This window comes from Sceloporus occidentalis, unplaced genomic scaffold (assembly GCF_023333645.1).
Source record: "Sceloporus occidentalis isolate IW3139 unplaced genomic scaffold, rSceOcc1.0.p SCAF_42, whole genome shotgun sequence".
Taxonomy (NCBI): domain Eukaryota; kingdom Metazoa; phylum Chordata; class Lepidosauria; order Squamata; family Phrynosomatidae; genus Sceloporus; species Sceloporus occidentalis.
In genome coordinates, this window is record NW_028317022.1 from 3220525 (window position 1) to 3239054 (window position 18530).

The following is an 18530-nucleotide window of genomic DNA, read 5'->3' on the forward strand; positions in this document are numbered from 1 at the left end:
AGATGCTTAATGACCTGCCATATGTAATTAGATGCAGTACTAGTATGCGTTCTTCCATTCAGAAACATGGGTGCTATTTATTTCAGCAAAAGTCAAAGTCGATTCCTCTTAGTAGTGCAAGACAGAGGAAGATGTAAAGTAAATCTCTTCTTTAGATTGATTCCATCTAAGTTCTTCCTTTTTTAAGGCTGTAGACTCTATTTTCTCTTGGACCACCATGGCTAAATCCATCTAATTTAGTAATATTTGTAAAGAAACATTTCATTAGGTGTCTTGGACACCCAAGCGTTATATGCAAAAACCTTACCTATGCCTTTCTAATAAGTTATACACGTTTTCAGTCTAAATGATAGACTAAGCTGTGACACAAACTGTCCGCTGCTGGTCGTCACATGAGGATGTCACTACTTAGTGGTCATGAAAAATGTAATTAAATACATAAATGATAAAAGAACCACTAAAACATGAAGGAGTCAACTAACAGTCATCTGTAACACCCTATAACCAACACTTTTCCTCCATTGATGACATTACCAACTACAATGAACACCTGCCTGCATATGGTGGCAGATATGAAGGATTACCTGAACAACAGAATCATCATTTTTTAGGTAAAGCAATTCCCTTCAGAACAAACAAATAAATAGTACTAGTTTCTTATTGAATAGGATTGTATACTGTCTTAAACAATTTGCCATTCTCTTTGTTTCTCTCCCATTTTTATGATGACATACATAAACCTGACTGCTTAAAACGTGACCAGTGGATCACACTTCACAACTTCTTCCGAAGACTGTAAACAAGGCACAGAATTGTTTGTTGTTTTAAGGGTGGTGGGGAAAGCCAATTTTTTATTTCTGTAACATAATTAACAGCACTACGTGTTTATAGCTCATGCATACAAAATCAGGGGGGGGGCAGGTACCCTACCTTTAGAATGCCCATTGAAGAAAGCCTTGCTATTTTACATGATCTGCACATAAATTCAATGCAGTGGTTTAGAAAATTACATTGTGCCCAAAACTGCAAGTGTTAATTAAAGACCATAGATAATCTGTCTAGGTTGAAGATATACAAAAGTAATAATCCATTAACATTTAACATTAATATAATTTCATATAAGGTTATTGTCTGATGTATGGCAGCTCCACTGGATAATTGTTGGTCATGCATCTATAATTCAGCTTTCATTTATATAAGCACACCCCGATTTGATGTCAGCATGTAAGGATCGTTTTTCATTATATTTTATATATTTCTACAAAAAGTCCAAAGTTGGCAGTTCTAATTAAACCTATTGAATCTGTCCAAACATTGCGGAACTGAGTTTCAGCGAAACAAAAATCTCCCAAAATCAGATGGATGCATTTAATAATTTACCAACGTAGTTCTTTGTAGCCTATTGATAAAACGTAGGAATTCAACGCAAGTGTTATTTAACTTCCAAATCAATAACAAATTGTAGCGTATCTTAATTTTGAAGGGTCGTTTAGAACATTTTTGTTGACACTGTTCTATATATCAGTGTTTAAAATACATTTGTGTTAAATCCATGCTTTTACATGTACATGGATCTAAAAACTGACCAGACAAAAAAAGCAAGCAAGATCAATTATAAATTGGTTCTGTGAAGCTACTAGATTTTTTTTCCGCACAAAAGCTTAAGATATATACAAAATTAATTTGGCCCTGTATATTGGAACACAATATTTTCATATACTGCAAGATTAAGTTACCAGAACACTCTAATTATTGATTAACATAGTTAGGCCATGAATCACTTCCACCTACATGGTTTCTTACAATTATAAAACCATTGGTATTTATTCTCTTTTTTCCTTTTTGTTTTCTTTCCTGGGTTACTACCTTTTCTTATTCTCATTATCACCTTTGATTAAGACCATGGGCGAAACGCGCCAGTTTAACTTGTTTTTTTAGTATATTCATGTAGTGTATGTACTTGCACACATTGTTTTTAATTCTGTAACATTTGTAACCAGCACACACATCAGTCATCTATACCATATTGTTTTCTCACTGGTAGTGTTTGCTTGGGTTACCTCATTTTTATTCTTTTATTCCTTTTTTTGCTCTTTATCTAATCTTATCACCATCTTTGGTTTTCAATTGGCGTAGATTTATACAGAATTTCCAAGATTAAGTTGTAGGACAAAGAGTAATCGTAAACATAGCCCTGTCCAGAATCTCTACATTGGGATCATTACAGGCCTTACAGAGGTGAGCTAGGTTGTATTTTCAGAACAAAACAAAAGTTTGTTAAACAATGAATTCACCAGCTATATTGCTGTATCTTGAACGTAACACATATAAAATATTGCTTCATCTGTTTTGCGTCTAGCAAAACAATATACAGGTAAACCGTTATTCGTTCTTTGTACAATGTATGCCATGGTTAGCCTATTGGTTCATCAGTTGGTGAAGGATAAATCCTGTATTAGGTTTGCAAAAAGGCAAGAACAAGTTCTGCGGCAAATTAGCCTGAGTGTTAACGCGATTATTACATTTGCTATTAATAATGAATTTTGAACATATGCACCATTTTTTTTGCAGGTGAAAGTGACAAACTGTTAGATAACATTTACTATATCTGGAATTATGTTTCTCATACATCTCTTCTGACACTCCCGAGGCACCCACTACTATGCTCTTTTAAAGCATTTGTAGAACACACCATACATAAGAAGAAAGTCCCATCTCTCTTCTCCAATTTCATAATTACCAGCATAAGTGGCTGATGTCCTCCACAGCAAAAATAAAATATGGAAGCCTTATTTATCTTTAATTTTAGGAATATATCCCAAACTCATTCAAAGAGCTCTGTGAAATCACAGTCAACCAAACAATTTCAGGATGTTCCTAGTTCTCAAGAGTTGAGTTTTCAGTGATGTCAATGAGGCATCAGTTTAGGTGATAAGCCAAGTGCATGGAGAATTGTAGCAGGTTTTGTACATTGGACTTGGCAGTATCCATAATTCACATGGAGCCCCATTTTCACCAGTAAATCCCTTGACAACAGTATTTACTAGATAGATCCACTATATCTTCTAATGTATGGTGACGCATATCATCTATTGTTCTACTGGCATCTAAGGGGTATACATAATAAACTTTTTTTTTTGTTAAAGAAATTCTGAAGTTACGCTGTGTTATATAGTTAGCTCATTAGAAAAACATGCATATGATTTAAAATTGGTTTGGACTGTAAACATATTTAAGCTTACCTGAAGTAGGGGATTTACAACGGTCTTCTGTTGTTACAGTGGTTTCATTAATGTCACAAAGACCTGCTGAAACATTAAATATGCAATCAATGATTATTAAATTGCAGACGAAGAAGATTTATACCCACGTCAGACTCTAAGACAACACAGATGGAACCAGTTTAGTCAGGCACTCTTTAGTCCGTCAGCAATTGCACGGATTTGAAAAATTCTTAGTTTTGGCATAAATCAGTAACCCAGAAATATAATTTTGAAGATAGCATTGTCTGGTTCCGTTTAGGCCATTCTAAGAAAGGCTCAGCTGTACTGAATTATTTTTAGTTAGTATTTTCAGATGTGTTTATGCTTTTGTAACACCATGATTACAAACACCATCAAAAGCAACAATTGGGTTTAATTAACAATTACCGTATTTGCTCGATTATAAGACGACCCTGATTATAAGACGACCCCCCAAAATCTGAATATTAACTTAGGAAAAAAAGAAAAAGCCTGAATATAAGACGACCCTAAAGGAAAAAAGTTTTACCAGTAAATGTTAATTCATGTAAACTATTTTTTTTAATAAAAGCTATGATTGAGAAAAATATTTTTTTTGTTTTTATTTCTTGTATTTTCCAACCTGTCCCCCAGTTACGCACATCTGCCCCCAGGCTTGCCACTCCAATATGGCACTGTGGCCCATGATATGCCTTTTAACCCTCTATATGCCACTGTGCCCCATGGTATGCCTTTTGACCCCCTATGTGCCACTCTGCCTCCAGAAATGCCTTATACCCCTATATGCCACTCTGCCTCCAGAAATGCCTTATACCCCTATATCCCATTCTGGCATTTAGGGGGTTAAAATGCATATTATGGGGCAGAGTGGCATATAGGGAGGTATAAGGCATTTCAGGAGGCAGAGTGGCATTAAGGGAGTTAAAAGGCATTGTATAGAGCACTCTGCCTCCAGAAATGCCTTATACCCCTATATGCCACTCTGGCATTTAGGGGGTTAAAATGCATATTATGGGGCAGAGTGGCATATAGGTGTATAAGGCATTTCAGGAGGCAGAGTGCTCTATTAAATGCCCCCTTAACGCCACTCCAGAAATGCCCTATGCCCCCATTTAACACACACACACACACACACACACACCCTATACCCCCATTTAACTAACACACACACACACACACACTCTCCCCTCCCCTCCCCTCTCAGCCCTCTCTTACCGGTGCTTCCAGCCGGGGCAGCGGGTTGACGTCGCCTTCTGCTGCAGCCGGAAGGAGGTGGAGTTGGCAGCGGGGGTTTGTATCCGTCCGTCGCGTATACTTTCCCCGGCTGTCAGAGATCAGAGTTCCCCGCACCGGTGCGGGGAACTCTGATCTCTGACAGTCGGGGAAGGTTTGCGCGACGGACGCAGACAACCCCCGCTGCTAGCCACACCTCCTTCCGGCTGCAGCGGACGTTGTCTACGCGGATCGCTGCCCCGGCAATACAGCAGGAAGCACCGGTAAGTGTGTGTATGATGGGGGGGGGGTGAGACAGGAGGATCCAGGTCCCCTGCAGCGGTGCGGGGGATCTGGATCTTAGTCTCCTAATCAGACTCTATTTGAGGTCTGATTAGAAGACGACCCCGATTAGAAGACGAGGGGTATTTTTCAGAGCATTTGCTCTGAAAAAAACCTCGTCTTATAATCGAGCAAATACGGTAGTCTAGAAAAAATATTGAAACTTTTATTGCTTTTAGTTGCTAAAACTCAATAAGAGCACACATTTCCAGAGCACATGCCATAAACTCTTCCTATAAATCCCCCCCCCAAAAAAAAATCACTGCAATTAATATAAACAGAAATGTAACATATGACATGTAACAGATGACATGAAAACACTGTTATAAAGTGATATATTCTTCATATTCAGCAATTAGCAAGCAGACTGTTAACAGTGTTTGCCACAAGAGGGCAGAAAAGAACTTTGCGAGCAGCGTGGATATTACAAGGATTTGGTATGATCGTCTCTGTTTTGCCTAAAAAGAACCACTTATAATAAGCCGGCTTGGTTTATTGAAGACACATTTTTAACACCTTTTTATTAAACACAGATAAAAAAAAAAATCGGAATACTTTTGTTTCTCCATCATGAACGTGTCTTTGGTGTTTATCCACTAAAAGGAGACTGTTGTTGCAGGCGAGTTGTTTAAACTCACTTCACTATTCATTTCAAAGAGCCAACGCTGGCAAAGGTTCTCCAGAAAAAACGGCTGAGCCAGCCTCGCAGGACCAGCCAAGCTCACTCTGGCCGTTCCTCAGAATGTATAGCGAAGTCAAGCAGTTGAAACAGCTCTCCCTGGTGAAGAGAAGCATTTATTTAACTATGTGCCTGGTGCCAAACGCGACATTTCTTTTCTATAACGTATTTGATTTGAACCATAATGTTACTTATTGTAACTATGGCTTACTGATCCAAGGAGAAATCTGACTGCCATTTTGGGGTCAAGAAGGAAATTTTTCTCTGGTTAGTGCAAAATTGGAAAGAGCCAAACTGGGGGGTTTTTTGCCTTCTTTTTGGAACAGCAACAAATTAACAGATATAGGAAAGGCTGAACTTGATGGACGCATGTCTTTTTTCAGCCTATATAACTATGTAACTTCTTTAGTCCATGTAGGAAATGTCATAAGTAAAGGCACCTCAGTGGGTTACGATATTCTGCTATATAAGACATTTCTTATATAAACCAGAAGCAATACAAAACATATCACATCACGCTAGTACGCTGGCATAACATGATATTTTTGTTCAGTGTTCCACATGTAAATCTTCTGCACACATCTCTGTTAAGTTAGAACACTATGCATTGTGTGTGTCCCCTTGTGATTTATGAAAATGACATTAAATAGGAAAGCTGGAGTATCATGGGTCATGCATATCCTTGGAGCTGTCCCCATTAATTTATTGATGTGCTTTCCATTGAACGTAATATCTTGCCATTTTCAATTCCAAAAAATATGGTGTAAGCAAAGTCTGAATTTACGGCACACAATAAGCATCCATAATATTAGGCAGCAATGGTTATAATTTTACATCACTGCAGACTATATACTAAACCTCCTTATTACCAGAAGAAAAATAAATCTTAGGTGCTTATATAGAGCTCCCTACATTTCAAATGGCCAAAGCAGCACACTTCTGTTCTATAAATAGCAATTTTGGCACATTTTCTGGTGTCTCCATACACATTTTGACTTTTAGGGCTGTAGAAGACTGATACACTCATACCTAGCAAACATTCTGAGCTCATAGCAAAAGAGAAAAGGAAAAAAGCATATGGATTTGGGTACAAAAGAAGAAATGCTGCTCCTAAAACATAACACATAAAAATCTAATGTTCTGAAAATAGTAATCTATGAAGTTATTTACGCACATCTCCTTTATACACCTCTCCTTACCGCTCACATGGGCTACAATATAAAAAAGTATTGCATCAATGGATTATGATTGCCTGTAGTCAACAAATGATTTTAACTCAACTTATAGTAGTAATGTGGTTCAGCTCATCAGGAATCAGACAAGAGGAAGCCTGGCTACAACATTACATATTTTGACCATGGCAGACAAGATATCACTGGAAGCAAGTTGGTCGTCTTTGTTTTTATTTTTTACAGCAATCAATACCTCTATATCAGAACCTTGCATGGGGTCTGATCTAAAGACTTGAATGCTGAGAATGTAAATCTTTAAAGGAAAGTATCATAAAAAATTAACCATGACGTCCTTACTTCACACGGTGCTATGCTTTCTGCTGCTAGGATGTATCGATTACCCTTCATCAGGTCTCTAATAATGGTGGCTTGGAAATAAACAATGTATATTAGACTTTGTTAACATTAGATCTGAGTGGTAGGGGACTTCATGGCCTCGTCAAATGACCACAGTTGGAATCATCTGTGTCTAAAAATCAGTGCTACTGGGAATATGTAAAAATGTGTCTTCAGAAACTCAGACTTCCTTAATATCACATGGATCGACTGCCATTTATAGCCAGAGCTAGGCAAAATATTAAATATTTTGGCTGCTTCTCTGCAGACTTAAAATGTGGCATAAAAAGAGCATTTGTCCAAAGGTCCAAAATTTACTAATGTTATCGTAGTTACAAAGTTTCTGCAAGTTGCAAATATATCAAACAACATGGATTTGATATCAGTGGGTTAAAACTATAGGCAATTTGCAGAAACCCTGTGGATGAAAATATTTAGATGGTGGCTGGAAGAATCATCATATTACCGTTTATCACCTACTCAATTGAATGCTTTTCGCTATATTTTATATATAAATAAATAATAAATCTACTATAATAATTAAGTAGCACTGTGCTATGTGTTTGTACCCATGGTTTATAGCATGGAGAAGTTAACTACAGGCTGTAACCCTGACAGTTTCCGTACAAGTCACTTCAAAGGGTTGCCATCAAAAGGAAAGGGAGCCACAAACGTATGGAAAACACGTTATATCCATGCTGCAAATGGTGACCCCTAAAGGTGTTAGCCACAGGCCGTAATCAGTACAGATATGGCATTGATTTCATTATATCCCACCCCTCTGCCCACGTGTAGATTACAGGCTAATCCATAGTCTGTTACGAAATAACATTAATAATTCAATTTCCTTGTCCACAGACAACCTAAGTAAGCATTCAAATGTTTATTTGTGGTGTGCGCACATGGGAGGAGAAAGTGACATATGGATTTGGGTACAAAAGAAGAAATGTCGCTCCTAAAACATAACACATAAAAACCTAATGTTCTGAAAATAGTAATCTATGAAGTTATTTACTCACATCTCCTGTGCAAATCATTTACAGGATGTATACAACTTTGCAACTTTGTTATGCTAACATGACATTATATACTCAAAGAGTTTTTCTGATTTATTGATTTATGTAGATGCCATCATATACTATGGAATACTGCTTTGGACGCCCTTGTCTGGGAGCTATACTGACAATAAATAAACGTTATTGATAACTTGCATTCTAATTTGCGAAGGAGGATTCTGAGAGTCAGAAAGCAAATGGGAGGCAAACACGTTCATAGTAAGAAAAATGTTATTTCATTGCTGCGAGATGACTTACTTACGAAGGAGGTGCGAAGTTTTTTCACAGACTCAGAATATAAACTAGAAAGACCGCACATGCAAGAAGCCACTTTCAGCAAACCTTAATGAGGTAATGGAAAAGACAGACACAAGAGCAATACAAGCAACAGAGAAATCTATTGAACAAAACGAAAAAATGGCATGTCAGATATTCTTTACATGGAGAAGAGAACACGCTGGCGGACCTACAGCTGTTGCTGGACTCTAAGATCGTAAGTCAACATCACCTGGGTTGCCACCTAAATGGTATTTTACTCGCATGTTATTGATGAGCCAATCTCATGTAATTTCTTATCTATTTGGATAGAAGCTAACTGATCTATCTGTGCTCATCTGGGGGGTTCCTGAAATAAGAAATTGTTGAGAGCATTTAAGAATAACATTAAGAAACCCTGCCCTAAGTTAGCCAAGGCAGTTTTTTAGTCCAACAACAGTTTGAGGAAACCGCTAGTTGCTGTCATCTTATGTACGGAGCAATGAGAAATAAAAATAACACACATAGATGACTAAATTAGACATGGTAAATGACAGTTTCATGACTTAAAACACAGCCAAAAACAACATATCAAGTTCCCTCTATTCCTTACGACATGGCATTTTATGATTTAATATGTCTGGAAGTAGCTAAAAATTCTGCTGTGCAAATTAAATGGTGGCCAGAGATTTTGCCAGTCCCCCGATGCCCCTATAAAGCCGGTACCCTATGCCTTGTGAGTCCTAAGGGAATTAAAGCTGTGGTTGATCTGTACACTCTTTTTAAACAAATCAGATTGGCTAAGTGATATTTTAAACAACACACATATTGTGGTCAAGCGGAATAGGAATCATGCATGTGCTTGTGTATGCATGAGAGAAGACAGCAATTATTTGGGTTAGACATCTATAACAAGCGTGTACCTAACTCACTTCAGTGCTTAAAAAACAGGCAAATACTGCTTTCCAATTTTACACCAATAAACATTCACATCACACAAAAAATTGTTCCTGAAAAGTTTGACAAAACCTTGAACAAAGATAATCATAAACAACATTTACTGAAACAGTTTAATCTATGTGTCTCTTGATTCATGAAAAAAGACTTCTATTATACTTCTAATACTTCTATTGAGGGAACATTGCTAAAGATAAGCTTGTTTTCTGTGTTTTTTTGGTTGCACCGGCCATTAACCATTGTCTCCCAATTACCCTTGTTTTCTGTATTGCATCTCAACTAACTTGGGAGAGCTACAATCCAAGGCTTGCAAAATATTTGTAAAATGAATTACCTCCTGAGGGCTGCCGTGTCTTCCGGGGTGACCTTGGCTGTCTCTGATAGGGGTCATTGGAGCCATAAAGTTCAACTGTACCAAGATTCAACAGAACTGTCTTCTGGATGTAGTCAACCATGGCAATGCCATTACAGTTGCCAAAAACTACTCTGAAAGTTGGGTAGAGAAGTAAAAGAAAGAAACATAAAATTAATTCCAAAGATTAAATTAAATTCATAAAAAGTCAGTTCTTACTGACTATTTCCCTCTGAAAGCTTTGTTTACAAACATATGCCTCATAAACCTGTTACTCAATCTTTGTATGAAGCCAATATAAGAAAGGTATATACACCATATGGACAATTTTATTGTGACACCTGACCATTACACCAACAGGCACCAGATGACACAATATGTCTTGGTTTGTCCCCTCCAGCATACCGAGACATTTTAGCCAATGTTATACTTCCAACTTTGTGGGAACAGTTTGGGGAAGGTTCTTTTTCTATTCTATCAGGAATTGCATCATGGATGGCGTCCCGTTACCTAAAGCTCAACATCTCTAAAAGCGAACTCATGGTAATCCCGCCATCGGCTATGTACACTTTTCCTGACATCTATATTACTGTTGATAACTCCACTATCCATCCAACAGACCAGGTTCGCTGCCTTGGTGTCACCCTCGACTCTGCTCTCTCCTTCATCCCTCACATCCAGTCCCTCACCAAATCCTGCCGCCTCCACCTGAAAAACATCTCCCGAATCCGCCCTTTCCTCACACAAAATACCACCAAGTTACTAATCCACTCCCTTGTGATATCCCGCCTGGATTATTGCAACTCCCTACTGACCGGTCTCCCCCTCTCCTGCCTTTCACCGCTTCAATCTATCCTCAACACTGCAGCTAGATTAATCTTTCTCTGCCGCCGCTCCTCATCTGATGCTCCACTATGCCAATCACTTCACTGGCTCCCCATACCCTTCAGAATCAAATTTAAACTTCTAACCCTGACCTATAGAGCCCTCAACAACTCGGCACCCCCTTACATCTCTACCCTCCTATCCAAATACATCCCTACCCGCCCTCTTCGCTCCTGTCATGACCTGCTGCTTTCTTCTACTGTTGTTACCTCTTCCCACTCCCGTATTCAGGATTTCACCCGTGCCGCTCCCCTCCTGTGGAATCCCCTTCCCCGTTCAGTCAGACTTTCTGCCTCGTACGCGACTTTCAAAACCTCTCTGAAAACCCACTTGTTCAGGGAAGCGTACAACATTGCTTTACAGTGTTCCCAACCATCATCCTAATCACATCCATCGGAACAAACGGCTTCAACACATCAGAAGCAGATCAACTCATCCTCACCCAAGCTGTCCTCTCCTATTGTCTCACTCCCCTCAACCACTGACTAGATTGTAAGCTCGCAAGAGCAGGGCCCTCTTCTCCTTTGCACCAGTTTGTTATTGTATGTGTTATTGTGTTTGTTTATAAATTGCGCTGCGGAATCGGCCGGCGCTTTATAAATAAATGTAATGTAATAACTGCAAAAGAGGGACCAACTACATATTAATGTCTATGTATTTAGAATGCAATATCATAAAAGTCCATGCTGGTGTAAAGGTCAGGTGTCCCAATACTTTTGTCCATATAGTGTACCAAGGTATACGTTTGATCCAAAGATTTAGGGGAAAATAGCTACATTTCTTTTTCTATTGTAAACACTAAAAAGATTTTTCCCCAAAGAAGACAAAATGTTCTACAGCAATGACTTCTCGTATTCCCATGTTTTGGAGAACATTGCATGAGAAATGTCTTCAGAATAAAGGATCATGTTACCTTTTATATGTTGAAAAGTGGCATACTCCATAAACAAATCAGTCAATTACAATAGACAAGACAGATGGGACACAAGGAATTAATTTGTTAGAGATGACTTTAATCAGTACGAAGAAACAATGCTGTTTAAAAAAACTAATTTACTTACTACACATTTAACTCAATCTTATAAATTATAAGAAAACACCACCCTGACAGGGAATGGTTTATCCTTGCAGTAATATGTACACGCATAGACAAAACTAGGCTGCTAAAACTCCATGGATCTCTTGGTACACTTTAGCCATGTTGCTGTCCACTGGACCATGCCTAATAATGAGAATCAGAGCAAACTCACTATTAGGCATGGTCCAGTGGACAGTGAGGCAAAAGTGCCAAATAATTTACTTCTTGTATGGCATAATATGGAGCTTGGCTCAAGCACTCTTCATTGGACATTGGCTCTGAGTGGACACTTTTTTACAATTCAGTTACAATGGCTGCTGTCCTAAGTACATAAAAAAAAACTCCCTTTAGACTTTTTGGACATTAAAATAATACAATAATCAAACTTTGTATCAGCAAATTAATGGACTTTATTCAAAGTGTACAGTTTGAGCAGTTTTTCAAAAACTCTTAATACGGAACCTTGAAGAATCTGAGGTATTGCCAAGTTCACTTTAAGAATCTAGATGAGTCAACTCTGATGTTTTAGTATGATCCCAATAACTGTAAAATTTTCAGCCTCTAAAATCATGCTTTCCATATACTGCAACAGAATAATAGAAAACAAGCGGTGTGTATTGGAATAGGTAGCCAATACTCACAGGCCATAGGCAGAGTTTATGGCCAGACTGGTGATTTGCTGTGGAGGTTCTCCGCTGACCCATACAAGCTGTGTAACCAGTTCTACCTGATAGCCTGGGGACTGTTTTAAAGGAGTGCTTTTAACCCTGTAACAGAAAGAATAACATTACACATGAAGACAGGCCACATACTGAGAGACAATCAAGTTTTATCATCTATCCGTTGAAAACAGGTTACAACAATATGCTTAAAACATATGGTTCTAAGCTACTAAATTAGATGTGATATAGCAATGTTTTGATCCAATTAGGGATACCATTTTTTCTAAAGTCTCCTTTACATTGTGATTGTAATTAGTGCTGTGCTTCCTATTTACGAAGGGGCCTAGCCGAAACCCTGAGAAACAGCCCCAGACCATTTTCTCTCCTCCACCAAACTTTGCAGTAGGCCCTATTCTTTCAAGCAGGTAGAATTCTCCTGGCATCTGCCAAACCCAGATTCATCCATCAGACTTCCAGATAGCAAAGCATCATGGAAACCCATTTCATGAAGCTCCTGGCGCACAGTGCTTGCACTAATGTTGCTTCCAGAGGCAGCCTGGAATTCTGTAGTGAGGGACGCAGTGAGGAAAGGCGATTTTAACACACTACATGCTTCAGCAGCCCTGCTCTGTGAGTGTGCGTGGTCTACCACTGCTCTTACTCTTCACAGTAATAGCACTTACAGTGGACTGGGGTCAGATCTAACAGGGCAAACATTTCATGAACTGACTTGTGGCAAAGGTGGCATCCTATGACACTGCCACGTTTAAAGTTACTGAGCTTCAGTTAGACCTATTCCACTGCCATTGTTAGTCTATGTAGATGGCTGCCTATGTGCTTTATTTTATACACCTGTTAGCAATTGGTATCACTGAAACAACTAAATTCAATAATTAGGAGGGGTGCCCACATACTTTTGGTTATATAGTGCACGTCAGACTTTGGGTGGGCAGCTATTTACAGTCATGTGAAAAAGAAAGAACACCCTTAAGAGAGCTGTGCATAAACAAATGGCCTCAAACCTCAATAAACTGAAGCAACGTTGTAAAGAAGAATGTGCCAAAACAATGTGAGAGGCTGATAAAGTCATACAAAAAACTATTTCTTCAACCTGTTGCTGCTAAAGGTGGTTCTACAAGCTATTGAATCATAACGTGTACTTTTAACAAGTGGCTTCTCCATTTTGGCTTTATTTTTGTTGAATAAATCATGACATGGTATAATATGCCATGTGTTGTTGTATTTACATCATTTTTAGACCTGCTAAGGAACAAATGATTGTTATATCCTGATACGTAAAAGTTCTCAGGTCTGTTACTTTAATACTGCCAATAAACAGTAAATCCAAAAAAGTGATTTAGATATAATGCTTACATTTCAAGTTTAGATATATCACTACACTGCTTACCTTAAACAGGGTACGTTATCCCGGATGCCATCAGAAGAACTGCTGCTTGTGGATGGGTGAGACTGAAGAACAATGGGCTGAGAGTTGGGACCTCCACTTGGAGTTGGCACTTGTTCAATGTCAGGGGATTCTAGGTCATTAATTTCATACAGCAGCCGCACTTCCAGCATCTTTAACCAAAAAGCAACACACAACAAACCTAAGTACACTAATACCGATAATGGAAAGTCATGTCTAGTACAGTGAGGTATGAGCATGGCACAACAGAAATAGCCAACACTGCATTATAAAGATAATTCTAGAACCACATTAATGAAGACAACACTAAAAGCAGTTTTGGGGCAAAGTGCTAAAAAAACCAATCAATCCACTGCTTTATATGGCAATTACTCCAAATGTCTTGATAAACATGGACCTGCACACAATACCCTAGTGTTCAATCTTTTTTCCCATTACCATGCGCAGAAATATTACATAAATGTTTGACCCTGTTAGTATTCTTACAGGGGAGGGCAGGTACCATTCGTCCCAAGGGTCAAGCCCAGCCAAGTGGCCCAGTAATACAGTAGCACATTTGGAACACCGTAACCAACTTAAATGTAATTATACAGTGTACAGTGGATATAAAAAGTCCACACACCCCTGTTAAAATGCCAGGTTCTTGTGATGTTAAAGAATGAGACAAAGATAAATCATGCCAGAACTTTTTCCACCTTTAATGTGACCTTTAATGTGAACAATTCAATTGCAAAACAAGCTGAAATCTTTGAGGGGGGAAAAAAAATAAAGAAAAACTCACAATAACCTGGTTGCATAAGTGTGCACACCCTCTTATAACTGGGGCTGTGTTCAGAATTAACCAATCACATTCAAAGTCATGTTAAATATAAGTCATTACACACCTGCCATCATTTAAAGTGACTCTGATGAATCACAAATAAAGTTCAGTTGCTCTAGTAGAATTTACCTGACATTTGCTTAGTTGCATCTCAGAGCATAAGCCATAGTCCGCAGAGAGCTTCCAAAGCATCAGAGGGATCTCATTGTTGAAATATATCAGTCAGGAGAAGGGTACAAAAGAATTTCCAAAGCATTAGATATACCATGGAACACAGTGAAGACAGTCATCATCAAGTGGAGACAATATGGCACAACAGAGACATTACCAAGAACTGGATGTTCCTCCACAATTGATGAAAAGACAAGAAGAAAACTGGTCAGGGAGGCTTACAAGAGGCCTACTGCAACATTAAAGGAACTGCAGGAATTTCTGGCACGTACTGACTGTGTACTACATGTGACAACAATCTCCCGTATTCTTCATATGAATGTGCTATGGGGTAGGGTGGTAAGATGGAAGCCTTTTCTTACAAAGAAAATCATCTGTTATGGTCTGATGAAACCAAGGTTGAACTTTTTGGTCATAATTCCAAAAGGTATGTTTGGTGCAAAAACAACACTGCACATGACCCAAAGAACACCATACCCACAGCGAAGCATGGTGGTGGCAGCATCATGCTTTGGGGCTGTTTTTCTTCAGCTGGAACCGGGGCCTTGGTGAGGGTGGAGGGAATTATTAACAGTTCCAAATACCAGGCAATTTTGGCACAAAACCTTCAGGCGTCCGTTAGGAAGCTGAAGAGGAAGTTCATCTTTCAGCACGACAATGACCCAAAGCACACATCCCAATCCACAAAAGCATGGCTTCACCAGAAGAAGATTACTGTTTTGGAATGGCCCAGCCAGAGCCCAGACTTGAATCCAATTGAACATCTGTGGGGTGATCTGAAGAGGGCTGTGCACAGGAGATGTCCCCGCAATCTGACAGATTTGGAGCGCTTTTGCAAAGAGTGTGCAAATATTGCCACGTCAAGATGTGCCATGCTAATAGACCCCTACCCAAAAGGACTGATTACTGTAATAATATCAAAAGGCGCTTCAACAAAGTATTAGTTTAAGGGCGTGCACACTTATGCAACCAGGTTATTGTGATTTTTTTCCCCTCAAAGATTTCAGCTTGTTTTGCAATTGAATTGTTCACGTTATAGATCACGTTATAGGTCACATTAAAGGTGGAAAAAATTCTGACATGATTTATCTTTGTCTCATTCCTTAAAATCACAAGAACCTGGCATTTTAACAGGGGTGTGTAGACTTTTTATGTCCACTGTAGTTCTTGGTTTAGTAAGGGCATAGTGAGAGTGCAGGTGTGACCCACTGATGGGTTTCTTGCATGATCGCACCAATGCCACATAAGGTTAAGTACTAAACACATGTGCTACTTTAAAACCCTCTTAGCAAAGCAAAAAAGCAAACTAATATCTTTACCGGTATGACGTCTGCCGTCACTTCCTGTTTGCTGAATCTGTAAACGATTACATGGGCAGAGACACCTGCCACACACAACATCCTGCTTTCTGGGCACCAAGAGATCATCTGAATGGCATACGGATCTTCATCTACAATATCTGTACTTGGTTTGTCATCTTTATTTCGAGATTTCTCAAAAACCTTGGCTGTCTTCAGCTTGTAAAGGACTTGCAGTGTTACTGAAAAGAGACACACATAAAGCATAAGAGACATAGGGGTAACAAGAATAAGCCTAATATGATGAATCATTTTGAATAATGTGGAACAATAAGATACACACGTGCTCGTGTGCAAGTGTTCCTTAAGTGGGCAGCCCAACTTGAAAATAGTTAAAGAGGGGGCTAATTTTGAAAATGCCTCATACAAAGTTCAATTGAGCATCTATGCTTCCTGAAGGCTGATTTCTTCTATAAATCATTTTTAGCTCTGGGGTGCTCATCCTACCAGGCGCCAGCTTGTGTTTAATGCCCAAACTTTCCTCTGAAATATATATTTTTTAATCATGTTAAGAGTTTGTTATCTGCCAAGAACACTTAGATTGTTGCCATAGAAAAAGCACCCAAACATTGCTATGTTGCTTTTAGTGTGATTAAACCTTCAGGAAGGAGCTAAATACCCGATATATTAAGGTTTATCTGCACCGCATGCTACAGAACTGAACTAGCATATTGTAGAACTGGAAAAAAACACCAAAAGAAGGGAGTTGCAATGAAATGGTCAAAAACAGTATTACAAATACAAGAACCATGGAATTAACAACCAACTTATTATTATGTAGGAGATATGCCACATGTAGTTTGTGATAAATTTGTTTTCTTGACAGTTTCCACACAGTTGACTTGATGACCTAACATTCCTTTAGCGTGCATATGCAAAATGATATTTTCTTTTTTTATTTTAAAATATCCTGACTCAATACAACTAAAAATGACCAATTCCAAGTATTCATTCATTAAATATTACAGGACTTATAATGAGTAAACTTACTCGCTGAGGCATCCCAAAACTTAATTGATCCATCCGCATGACTGTGAAATAAAAAAAAGAAGCCTCCATTAATAAACACTATACATATATGAATTACTGGCATAAAGCATAAACAAATAGAATCGATATGACAGAAATATATTTATTGTATAAGGTAAAGATTTACATGTAGTTTCACGTAAACCCAATAGGAATGTCCCTCTGAAATATTACACATTTCATTTTAAGTAACATATTGCTTTACCATATACACCTCTATGTGTATATATTTCATTAAACATTTCAAGACATTTTTCTCATATTATCTAGGCAAATCTAGAAGGGCAAGTCATTTTAAAGGGATATTTTCTGCCCCACCGCATTACTTAAAATGAAATGTGTAATATTTCAGAGGGACATTCATATTGGGGAACATTTCTACTCCCTGATTTCATTGTGCATTATGAAGGCCAACCCTGGTGTTCACCTTTACTGCCAACTCATAGTTTAGTGTATGCAAGGGAAGTTATATTAGCCCATTTGCCTGGGATGAGTAAGAAAACCAAGAGACATATATAGAAAACTGTCTTTTTTTGTATAACACAATATTGCGTGGACTAATAACATTTCAGTGCTATCACAGCACATATTTAAAGAATTGTGCCATTAAAATATGCTTTCTCTATTAACTGCCATCACTGACTAGCTAATGATAATATTATTATTGATGCTATTATTAATAATATTATTGATAAAATGCCACACAATATTGTACAAGTGGCAGGACTAAAAGTTAACATAAAACGAGAACAATTTACTTAAGGTTTTTCTACGTACCCTGTGATAATTATTTCCGGATAGCTTTGTGTCCCTACTCCCCAGTTTCCGCCACTGATAGGCCATTCCTGAAAGAAACAATATAAGACAATTACACTTCATCCTGGCTGATTAGTATTTCTGATGGAGAACAGCTTAATTATTAGGTACCTTTTTACTGTAACCTTGTCGCTTTTGTCTAGCGCCGACCGAGTAAAGTGCAGGAATGAGGTCCACGGGGCAATCAGCAAAGTATTCACAGCATGTAACAGGAGATTCGTGTATATTCAGAGGATAGGGGTTTTCAAATATAGGATATCTTAAACAAAGACAGATGTTGACATTTATTCAATAAACTTTTAACAAGGCCATTCAAGAACTTCAAATACTACATCCCACAGTGTATTTTAAGTGCTGTACCAGGCTCTATCAGGCCCGCCCTGTCCACCCACCCTCTTGTAGGCACTTACATGTCTTTCATTTCGTGTAATACATTTACAAGATACCATAATTAACCCTTAAACATTACACAGGCCATTTTTGTCCACATTGTCATCACCATTCTCTTTGTATGTGAATAATAAATGACTGAAAGCATGTAGTTAAGAGCTTATTAGGTACCCTACCTTACTTATTGATAGATAAATATGTAAAACAAGTTTGACCCCCTTATTTATAGAACA

General features: G+C 38.3%; 1 pseudogene; it reads right to left on the reverse strand.

Annotated features, from left to right (window-relative positions):
* Window positions 1–18530, reverse strand: part of LOC149289877 (syntaxin-binding protein 5-like) — a 181418-nt pseudogene that overhangs the window by 14941 nt on the left and 147947 nt on the right.